The sequence below is a fragment of the Heterocephalus glaber genome, unplaced genomic scaffold (assembly GCF_053883595.1).
Source record: "Heterocephalus glaber isolate CG9 unplaced genomic scaffold, H.glaber_assembly_v1.0 deba00001504, whole genome shotgun sequence".
NCBI classification, from domain to species: Eukaryota; Metazoa; Chordata; class Mammalia; order Rodentia; family Bathyergidae; genus Heterocephalus; species Heterocephalus glaber.
The window spans coordinates 22,129,252-22,141,407 of record NW_028258324.1 but is presented as its reverse complement, the minus strand read 5'-3'; the positions used below and the strand labels follow the sequence as shown (position 1 = coordinate 22,141,407).

Here is a 12,156-nt window from a genome sequence, read left to right as displayed (position 1 = left end):
CAGTTTGTCAAAAATAGAATAAATAGATTTAGATAAGGAGAAATTATTGGAAAAGAACTGTAGTAGAGAGAAGGGGACTATTGTAATGGGAGAGAAGATATGTCAATGGGAAGGATGGTTCACATAGGTGTAAGATGCTCAAAATCAGGCAGGAAGAACTTTTTTTTTTTTTGATAAAGAGCAGTAAACAGGGCTGCAAGAAACTGGTTGTGGGGAAATAGAGTAAGAAGATGGAGTCACCAAAAAATTGATCAGACAAGAAAGATCTTTCCCTGTCATCAGTGGATTCTCAGGAGGGTTATAGAGGGTTATTCTGAATTCCAATGTTTGCCAAGTATAAAGGTGATTCAAGATCCAACACCCATGGGAAGGGGTGAGGCTTGAGTAAAGTTTGGGCAAGTCATTTTATTGTGTATTTTTCCCAGATTGATCATTGAGTACAAGCAATTAAGCTAATCATTTTTTTGGTACCGGGGATTGAACTCAGGTCCTTGTGCTTGTGAGGCAGGCAGCGGAACCACTGACCTAAATCCTTGGCCCTAAGATAATCATTTTTAAGGCCTAAAGATAGGAATTTTAAAGTTGGTGTCTGGCCTTGTGAAAGGTAAATAAAATAGGCAGCTTTTACTTATATCTAAATCATATAGGGAAAGCGGTTCCTTCAGTAAACTATTTCCCAGAAAACACAAGGATGGGAGGATGTTTTAACTTTTCATGTTTTTTAGAAGCATAAGGCTGTGATAAAGTTCGATATTGTCAAATTGTGGGAGTTAGACTACTTGTATTTAAATTCTGATAGTGTTTGCCTGTGTGTTGTTTTAGTTTTCGTGATGTTCTTTCTAGCATGGTCAAGGATTTCTTTCATTTGACCTCTCATTTAATTTCTTTAATTTTTAGAATTTCTTCAACTTTTTTCAGGTAGATTTGCAGTGTCCTTAAGATCATAAAGTAGGTTCTTAACATCAAATATATTCTATTCATTGAAAAATTATTTGGTAAAAATTTATCTATAAGAGCAGATAGATAAGCAAATATGAGTAAGAAATTCAGAAACTATTCAAACACTTCTTTGTGACTGAAGAGAAAAATGCTAATGAATGGATAGAAACTTCTGTATTATGACATAATTTAAACTGGTACTCTATGGGATCTTTAAGTTTTCTGCTTTATCGCTGTGAGTTCTTTGAGAGAACATGATTAGTAAGCAAAAGAAAAACTAGACAAAAGTTTTTATATTTATTTATTAGTACATTTATAGTACATAATGCTTGTTGCAGAGTTTTTATATATACACAATACATCTTAATTATTTTAAAAATTAATGTTATTGGTACACTGTAGATGTATATCATGACCACAATCATTGTAGGGAATTTGTACCTGTACATGATATATCTTGCTTCTTCATTTTTCTTCAATCCCCTCCCATTCTTCAACCCCTTTCCCCCTCCTTATTTACAAAAGTTTGTTTCCATTTATTCATTCTATTCTTTTTTTGCTTTTACTTTCCTTCCTTTCCTCTTTTCCCCTGCCTTGTTCTTCTTCCTATTTAAACATTTTCTTCCCGTTTCTCAATATCTATTATACATTTTGGGTCTTATTTACACTTTTGCTTTCTCCCACTAGAGAAACAATGCAATATTTAAACATGTGTGTCTGATTCATTTCACTTAAGAGTATAGTCTCAAGGTGCATCCATTTACCTAGAAATGTCTCAAGTTTATCCTTCTTTGTGGCAGAGTAGTAATCCACTGTATATATACAAAAAAAACATCATCTTTACCATTCATTCATTGATGGGCATTTGGGCTGTTTCCAAGATTTAATTATTACAAATTGTCATAGACATAGGTGTGCTTATTTTACTGTGATATGATGCTTTTAATTCTTTTGGAAAGATACCAAGCAAAGGAATAGCTGAGTCAAATGGAATCTTAAGTTTTTTGAGGCATCTCCATGCTGAATGCCATTGTGGTTGCACAAATCTACACTCCCATCAACAGTGGAGAAGGGTTCCTTTTTTCCCACAGCCCTGCCATAATGTGTTATAGGTTGATTTCTTGGTAATAGCCATTTATTCTGTAGTGAGATAGAATCTCAGCATTGTAATTTGCATTTCTTGAATGAACAGTGACATTGAACATTTTTTCATATATTTATTTGCTGTTTGTACTTCTTTATCTGAGAAGTATCTGTTCATTTCAGAGGCCCATTTTTGAGTTTGGTCTTAAAATCTGGGGGGTCTGTTTTTTTAGTTCATTATATATTCTAGATATTGATTCTTTGAGCAATAGCTGGGAAAATTTTTTCCCATTCAATAGGTTGTCTCTCTTTACTCTGTTGGTGTTTTCTTTTGCTGTGCAAAAGCCTTTTTTAATTTTTTTGGTACCAGGGATTGAACTTGGGACCTTGTGCTTGTGAGGCAGGTGGCAGAACCACTGAACTAAATCCCCAGTGCAAAATCTTTTTAATATGAGACCTCAGTTGTTGATTATTTGTAATATTACCCATTGGACTGGTGTTTTGTTTATAAAGTCTTTCTCTGTACTATGTCTTCAAGAGTTCTACTTATTCAATTTTCCAACAGATTTAGTGTCACTGTATTGATATTTAGATCTTTGATCCATTTCAATTTTGTTTAGTGCATGGTGAGAGATATGGGTCTAGGTTTAATCTTCAGCATGTGAAAAGCCAGTTTTTCCAGCGCCATTTATGAAACAGCCTATCTTTCCTCCAATGAAGGTGTTTGGCCCCTTTGTCAAAGAGAAGGTGGCTGAGTATTTCTGGAGTTGTCTCTGCATCTTCTAATCTGTTCCATTGATCTTTGGGTCTATTTTTTTTACCAGTACTATACATTTTTTTTAATCATAGTAGCTTTTCTAGTATAATTTCAAGTCAGGGATGGTGATGCCCCCTGCTTTGCCTTTGTTGCCCAGAATTGCTTTTGCTATCCTAGGCCTCCTCTGGTTCCAGAATTTTAGGATTGTTTTCTCTAATTTTGTGAGGTATGCTATTGGTATTTTGATTGGTGTTGCGTTAAATCTGTATAACAATTTTGGAAGTATGAGTATTTTCACTATGCTGTTTCTTCCTAGAACCCTAGAACAAGGGATATCTTTCCATTTTCTGATATCCTCTTCTATCTGCTTTTTCAGAGTACTGTAGTTTTCAACGTAAAGATATTTTACTTCCTTCATTAGATTGATTCCTAAGTATTTCATTTTTAAAATGTTATTTAAAAAGTTGTAGTTTCCCTAATTTCTCTCTCAGCAAGTTTGTATACTACAGGGAATAAAATGCTCAATTTCTGTACAAGAAATAGAATTTCAGTGTCAGCAGCATAAGCTGACATCTTGATGACATGTCAATGACAACTTTTCTGTCCAGGTTGATAAATCATCAGTTTTCATAAATAAATGCTATATTTCTGCATTTGTAAAATTCACAAATGATGGCAAAATTCAAGAAAGTCTTGTGTTCTGCAAAGAGCTACCAGTGATAAGTAAAGAGTTCATATCTGGAAATAAAAAGTCTGCCTTGGAGAACCATGATGTCATCTGTACTGGTGGTGCATCATCAGTTGTTGACAATAGGAAAGTTTTGCATATTTTGCAATAAAAAATTCTGACATTATCACAATGAACTGCTTTTTCACAGATATATCTTGGTGTCAAAAATTCTTGAAGATGAATACAAAACCATCCTAGCAATTGCTACAAATAGGATCACTGTTATTTAAGATAGGTAATTTCACTGGAAAGTGAAATCTGTGTGAAAACTTCAACAAGGATCACATAAATCTCTTGCTACATAGAGAAATCTGCAGGCTTAGCAAGGGATGAGCTCTCAGCTAGAAATATGAGCACAAATATGAATTGTTGGGGTTCTTTTAAGAAAATAGAAGGATAAATGCTGCTGAGAACTTTGAAGATTCAGAATGAATGTGAATACCAGCCTGTTCGATGGACATTTTCCTCACACTAGCCAGTTGTAAAGCCCTGGAGAAAATCTGAGCTGCTTTCTGAAAATTGTCTATGTCCTGTCACTTCAAGTAAGGAGATTCTGTTTCAAAGGTAAGTAGAATCTTTGGGAAAATCTTGTTGCAAAATAAAATAGTAAAATATTTTTAATTGCTCCTTGAGCTTGAGAGGCAGGTAGAAAATCAACATTTGAAAATTCCCTGGAAGAATTGAAGATTAAAATTATGTAGTTTTATTTTTCTCTTTCTTTCAATGCAATATATGATGGGCAAATGACCTTTGAATTTTCTGGTAAACTTGAGAATTTGGCTGGGAAAAAGTGTAGAACTTTATGAGATGCAGTCTGATTATATATTCAAGATGAGATTTATTCTATTTTTCTCTCGGATAAATTCAGAATTATATGAAAGACAAAGCATCCTGTCATTCATTGCTTAGTGAACATTTGGTGCAGTTTTCAATTTCATGTGTGTCCCTGTTTAAAAAGTCTCAAGAACAAGGAAATAATCATCTCCTTTCAGCTGAAAATGTTTTCATGCTTATCTTAAATTCAATCCTGATTTGAGTGCTGGTATTGCAAAAAATAAAACAAAAAATTCAGTTTTCATATTGAAGAGGAAAATTCCATTTCTTTAGTTCAAGATGTTACTTTTTGTATATGAAAATCTACACGAGATTTTTTAAAAACAACATATGTAAACAATAATTTTGTAAGTGCTAAGCCTAAATAGAAGACTGATTTCTTTTTTCTCTCAGAAAGAAAGTGACTCCTTTCACAGAGTTATCTTATAGGATATACCCTTGTATTTGTGAATTTCACATCTGCTGTTTCTGAACCAAATGATATAACCAATGGTGGATCAAAAATATTTTGAATAAAGTTACACAAGTACTGATAATTTACTTTTTGTCATTATTCTCCCAGTAATACAGTATAAGAACCATTTACAAAACATTTATATTGTATTAGGTATTATAAGTAATTTGGAAATGACTGAAAGTACATAAGAGGTACACGTTATACCCAAATGTTATACCATTTTATATAAGGGGCTTGAGCATCTGAAGAATTTGGCACACGAATGGTATCCTGGAACAAATGTCCCATGGGTACTGAAAGATATAAACATGTATACTCACATATATACACATATATGTCTGATTCATGTACATATATATGTTCATTTAATGGGGTTTTTAGCTTTGCTGTTCAACATTGCCAATTTATTATGTGATAAATATACTCAATTAAAGCCAATTTTTGTTTCAATAAATATGGTATGCTTGGAGAAAATAATTCTAAAACATCAAGTCCCATTTTTACTTAAGCCAGTGATTTAGCAGAATCTATTTTATTGAATATTAACTGAAAGAAAAAGTGCAAGAAAATATGCTAAGCTTTATTCTCTTGTACTTGAAGGAAAGTTGCTAAAATTCATTTTTAGCTTTAAATAGAAAGGATAAACATTTGGAGATAACATATGAAAGTTCATCTTCATTATCTAGCATCTTGTACCTTAGGAAATTGTGCTAAAACTTTTAGACTTCTTAAATTTAAAAAATAATTTACAAAACTATCATATCTTAAACTACTGCTATACATTAATGTTGATATCTTTGTATAAAGGGGAAAATAAACAGAAACAAGCAGGCTAGTAAATTGGATAAAAGAAACAGATCTTTAGATTTTTTTCCCACTCAAATAGGTATTAAAATTATGATTGTAAGTTAATTACCAGGTGTGGAGTACCACTTCTGATTATACTTAAAGCCCCAGAAGACATAACTGCACCTGAGGACACTTAAGGACACAATCCTGGATTCAGTTCTCAGAGACATGTGCATAATAGTCCACAGTTATCTAAAAATGACTTAACATACTCAACCACACATGCACAGTTTGGACAAGGTCATGGATCAAGTTTTTAGTCTCTCCATGTCTGAGTGAGCTGATAAAACTATAACTGCTGTGAACTAGAGAACACTGTAATCTTTTAGTAACTGTGTTTGCTATGTAGCTGTTTTGATGAAGGAATAAAGATATGCGTCTCTTGAGCTCTGGAGCTGCAGCTCCAGGTCTGGTATGCTCTGATGCTGCCCTGATGCTGATTGATTGACTCTCCATGTGTTATTCTTATTGGGGTATTAATTAACTTACAGCACAAAGGACTAAAAGAACTATATGGGCAAAAAGGATCCCTCTCCAGGTGCCCCCGGGGAAGCTTGGCCTTGACTGACATGAAGCTACTGTGACTGTCAATAAGATAAAATAATGGGAGTTTTAAATTTGCTTTTTGTACAATGTGACAGGTCACTTTTTTTTAGAAGTGACCACAATATCACCATTCCATTTGCTATTCTTGCAAAAGTAGATTCTGTTTTGTATTGTGTTTTTGAGACAGGGGTTCTCTGTGTTGCCCAGGATTTCTCAAACTCATGCTGATCCTTCCTCCACCTTCCAAGTTGCTTGGATTGCACGGTGAGCCACTTTAGCCTACTACAAAATCAGTTTGGCACACCCCTCAGCAAGAAGTTGGGTTTATTTTTCCTCTTCTGTCAGGATGTTGTGATAATAATAATTTCAGAAGTGGTTTTTCAACCTAGATCATAAAATTCAATATTTATCCTGCCTGATTTTTAGAACACATTCTTTGAATCTCATCACCATGCCATGAGGAAGTTCCAGCTGTCAGTGAAGGAGCCTACATGGAAAGAAATAAGGGTCGAGACCTGATTGAGTTCCAGCTGTCTTTCAGCACTTAGTTCCTTCCCAGTTAGCTCTGTCTCAACTGCATATCTGTAAGAAAAACAAAAGATTATTATATTAAGTTATTAAGATGTGGGGATAGTTTGCTTCACAGAAGTAAATGAAGCAAATTTTGTTAATGGAACTGAAATATTGCCATGACATAAACCTGATGACAGAACATCAACTTTGTAACCATGATGATAATACCCAAAACAATTTCTAGTAAAATATTATTAGCAAAAGTGTGAGGAGATTTTGTGAGAGTGTTTCCAACGAAGTTTTAGAGAAAAGTAAGGAAAATGTTGTGGGAGGCTGAAGAGAAAGGGGCCCTTGTTATGCAATAGTGAAAAGGTTGGCAATAATTTAGGACAGAACATAGAAAATATATTTAATCAATGTGAGGATGTAGACCAAAAATTGAGGACAGGGCAGAATATTGGAGTGCTAACCTGTTTCTTTTAGCTCTCCATAGAAATTTGCAAGGGCTGACAGAGAAGGTTTTTAAAAGAACTGGTACATTTTTGAGCAAACTTTACATTTCAATTTTTAAGGAAATTTAAATGAACCAAGAATTAATGGGATTGGAATTAAATCAGAAAACTGTTTCTCATCACTATACACACCAGATGGCAAACTATTCTAAAATTAAGAAATGGCTTCCAGACAAACTCTCTGAGTAGATTTGTGACATCCATGAAGATCTCAGAAATATTTAGAGTGATGCTTCATGGGCCCTTACAAAGAGTTCTTCAGCAAACTTTAAGATTGCAACTTTTAGAAATTTTATATCCAATTCCCCGAGGAAATTTATTGTAGAGTAGAAAGCAGAAAGGGTTTAACTTAAAGTATTGTGTAGATTTGTCTAGTAAAGTGTAATATAAATTGATAGATTAAAATCTTGAGTTTCTGAAGAAATTACAAAAGCTTCTACAGAAAATGTCAGAAACAGTCCAAAATAAAAGGTTGTCTTAGATTCACAAAAGTCTGTGGGCTCCTGAGTTCAATCCCCAGTAGCAAGAAAAAAAAAAGTCTGTGGGCAGGAAATAGAGAAAAATAAAAGCACAGATTATTATTATTTTTTTTTTACAGAAGAGAAAGAATGACTCAGGAAATACAAACAGTAGTTTAAGGGATGGGGAAAAAGCTACCAAGAACAATTTCCAGGGACTAGACCTGAACCTAACTAAAGGAATTGGCAACATGTGCCTTTCTTCATTTCACATTTCTATACAGTGCTAACTACTATCATCTTCAGATATCCTGCTTTTAAAATAATTGTCCCCATAATAGTTATCTGATTCCTGTTGCCTAAAGAGCTTTCTAATAAAATGACATGAGATGGAAGCATAAACCAATCCATAGCTTGGAGAATTCCTGAACGTAAAAGGTACAATTTTGTAGTACCAAAGTTTGTTTTCTCTGAAAAAATAAAAATGACAGTTTATCTGTGGAATTTGGTATTGTGAGAATAACAAGACATAAACAGTAAAACATGTCTTCAAAATTACATTAGTTCAGTAAAGAGAGCAAGTGGTATTGTGTGGCCTTATATATTCAATTTCATAGAGTTAATTGAATTTCATTTCATTTGTGCCAGCTGCTAAACCTTTCTCAATATTGATTTCTTGCCAAATGTAAAGGAAATTCTTGGCAAATCCACTGTTTCTTATTAAATTATAAAAGGTAAAAAAAGAATCTTTATTAAGAGTGCTGTGTAAGAATCTGATTTAAAAATTGGGTGTAATTTTGTATTTTAAATTGAAACTCAAATTTAGTAATATTAGTAAAATCACACAACATCACAAATTTCTCACTTGGGGAAACAGGGAAAAAACACCTAAAGTTATATATCATTTCATCTTCCACTAATAATTTATGTGCAGAAAAGAATACAGCAATAATAGCTCACTGGCAAAGCTATTTTTAGGAATAAAAGTCAATTAGTGAAACATTACTTTCATTATGAAAAAGAGAATATTTGCTTAAAATGAGGAATTTCACATTACATATGTGGTTATTATAAAATGTTTAAAAATTAGAAAATACTTACCTATTAAAAATGATTTAAGGGCCAGGGATTTAGCTCAATGGTTTCACCACCTACTGTGCAAGCACAAGGAGCTGAGTTCGATCCCCGAAAGATTTGTCTTTCTTTCTTTTTTTTTCTTTGGTACTGGGGATCGAATTTGGGTCCTTGTGCTTGCGCAGCAGGCTGCAAAACCACTGAGCTAAATCCACGGCCCAAAATTTGTCTTTCTATATCAGTCATTTTCCTATTGCTGGGACAAACTGCTGGATTCCTGCAATTTAAAGGAAGAGAAGTTTATTTTGGTTCCCAGTTTTCAGAGGATTCAGTTCATGGTTAATTGGCTCAAAGACAGAAATGGCATGGACAAGGGGTGTGACAGAGGAAAGATGCTCACCTCATGGCACCTAGGAGGCAGTGAGAAAAGGAAGAAGCAGAGGACAAGAATACACCCTTTCAAGTCATGCTTTCAGTGACCTAACTCCACCAGGCTGCACATCCTAACAGCACATTTAGCTACTGACTTATCAATGGATGAATTGAATGATGAATACATTGCCACCCTGAGCCAGTCTCCTTCCAAACACATAAACTTTAGGGGCATATGTAGATCTAAAACATAATATTCTGTTCCTGGCCTGCAAAAAATTCATGTCCATCTAATTATGCAAAATGCACTTAGTCCCTCTCTACATGTTTCCAAGGTCAGCATCAAAACTTTTCCAGCCTTACTGAAAACTTCAAGTCCCAAATCCCTAAGACTCAAAGCAAACTCTTAGACGTGAGCTCATATGAAAGTTAAAAAGAAAGTTAAATACCTCAAACATACAATGGCATAAGGTAAACATTCCCACTCCAAAAAGTAGTAATGGGGAATAGAAATGAAACATACTGAACCAAGACCAAAACCAAGCAGGGCAAACATTAGCTCCATATGAGGTTTTAGTGAGATGTGAGAGCCAAAAAGCTTAGGCAACCCCATCCTATTACCTTGCCAGCTGCAGTCCACATGGACCATCTCCACTCAATCCCTGAAATTTTCCTCAGCAAATACTTCACATTTTTCAAATCTCCAAATTCCTAAGGTCTTCACTACACCTTTAATTTTGCTTTTCCAGTTTCATACAACATATTATCAGGGACATGTTGCCTGGCCTCCTAAGCCTTCCATTGAAACTTGAGTGGAAACCTTTGTGACTCCACTACTCTTGCATTCTGCATATCAGCAAGAGTTGCACAATGTGTATGAAGCCAAGGTTTATTGTCATTGAGCAATAGCCTGGCCTTTTGGAAAATGGTTGCAGTGGCCTCTGAGTGGCTGGGTGGCTGTCCTCAGAGAAACATTTGTCTATGCAACCTCAAATGAGAAGGGTGTCCTGGGTCTCCCTTCTCAAAGCAAAGTTGTTCAAAAGAACAAGACTGCTTACATCCTTGAGCTTGTGATGCCTGGGTCTGGTCATTTCCTGAGATGCTGTAAAGGCATCTTTTCTATTGTCCAGATGCAAAGTATTTGGCTTATTTTTAATGCCAGTGTTTTCAGAAACCATACATTTCTTGGCTTCAAATTTACAGGCACTTCCTTTTTTGATCCCAAGTCTCAGTGCAGATCTGGCCAAAACTGCCTATAGTACTTATGACACAACCTGAATATTGGGCTGTCTTGATATTTGCTCCACCATATCAATTAGTTAACCACCTTTAAATCCAGCCTCACACAAAGTCTTAAGGACATGGACAAAATATAGATAATTTTTTTACAGAATAAAACATGTATAGTCTTTAGTCTAGTTTTCAATATGGTTCTCATTCTCATCTGGAACCTCATGAGCCTGGTCTTTACTGTACACATTCCTGTTAGCATTCTGGTCTTCTGCACTTTGACCTTTTTTGCCCACCAACCACTGCTTAAACATTCTAGTGCTTCTCAAGCCTGCATCTCTGAATTTTTCCAAACTCCTTCCATAAACCAGTTCCAAATAATTCTGAACCACGTGGTTAGGTATGGTCACAGGAACAACCCACTCCTGGTACTAATTTTCTGTATTCACTTTCCCATCACTGGGACAATCTTAATACCCACTACTTAAAGGAAGAGAGGCTTATTTTTGCTCAGGATTTTTGGAGGATTTGAGTTTCTAGTTGGTCAGTACCAAGGCAGAAATGGCATGTCTGAAGGTCATAGTGGAAGAAAATTTTTCACCTCTTGGCAGCTGGGAGGCAGAGAGAGAGAGAAGGAGCCAGTACAAGAATAAACATTTCAGATCATGTCCTCAGTGGCCCCTCTCCATTTAGGCCTCACCTTTGAACAGTAAATTCAACCATGAATTCTTCAATGGTTTGATCCACTGATGAGCACAGCACCCTCATGGCCAGTCACCTTCCAAAGCCCCACCTCTGAGTAAGTGAGCCTTTTGGGGAAATTTTTCATATGTAGACCAAAACACTTTCTAGTTTATTTATTTATTTATTTATTTATTTATTTATTTATTTATTTTGGTACTGGGGATAGAACTCAGAACCTTGCACTTTTGAGGCAGGCACCTGAACCACTGAGCTAAATCCCCGGCCCAGTTTCTAATAACTATATTAAAGTTTTAAGGTACTTTGTATTCAACTTCACCTTTCTTCTTTGCCTTTCTCTTTTTTATAAATTTTTGACATAGGTCATTATATTATGAACTTTTGCTTCAAATCCTTTGAGACTTACATTTTTACTCATAATTATTTTTGCACAGGAGAGTGAAACTTGGGGCTTCTTGCATACTGAGCATATTCTATACTATTGAATTATAATCCTACCTAGGTATGATTTTTAAAACATGATGAAGCAGTTCACATAATATTTTGATAAAGCATAAAAAATCATGAAGATTTCAATTTGTATGGCACACAAAAATGTGCTGTTAGTTATTAATATCATATCTTGACAAACATGGATAAGAGGTAAATGTTTCTTATTTTAAGAATTACTTTCCCTCATATGGACATCCCTCAATTACATCTGATTTTCTGGCAAAAATATCAGTATTAGACCTAAATATGAGGAGTTAAAAATAGAGACAAGACTGTAGATCCAAAGAAAGAGTAGGAGTTAAAATAAGGATGAAATTGTAGACAGGAAGAAAGGATATATAAGAATTATAATTATTTCTCTATACCATACTATTATGACAAACTTTCATATGTTACTAGGTCATAAAGCTTAAAATTTATTTCATTAAGTTTATTTGTACATTTTAGTGTAAAATACAGTTATATTCCTCATTGGGATCTTGTACCTTTATATGATGTATCTCAGTTCTTATTTTGTCCCCATTTCTCTGCCCTCCCTTCACCCCCTTCACCCTTCCCTATTTACAGAGACTTTGTTTCCATTTTTTCCTGTTCTCATATTTTTTCTT

At 34.7% G+C, this 12,156-nt stretch overlaps 1 long non-coding RNA gene across 1 annotated transcript in view; it reads left to right on the top strand.

The window, feature by feature from the left end:
• Nucleotides 1-3,581: 3,581 nt before the first annotated feature.
• LOC147825273 (uncharacterized) overlaps nucleotides 3,582-12,156 on the top strand; it is a 137,422-nt gene continuing 128,847 nt past the window's right edge. Inside the window, exon 1 of the long non-coding RNA XR_015440853.1 lies at nucleotides 3,582-4,073. This is a non-coding gene — a long non-coding RNA (uncharacterized LOC147825273). The remainder of the gene's footprint in view (nucleotides 4,074-12,156) is intronic.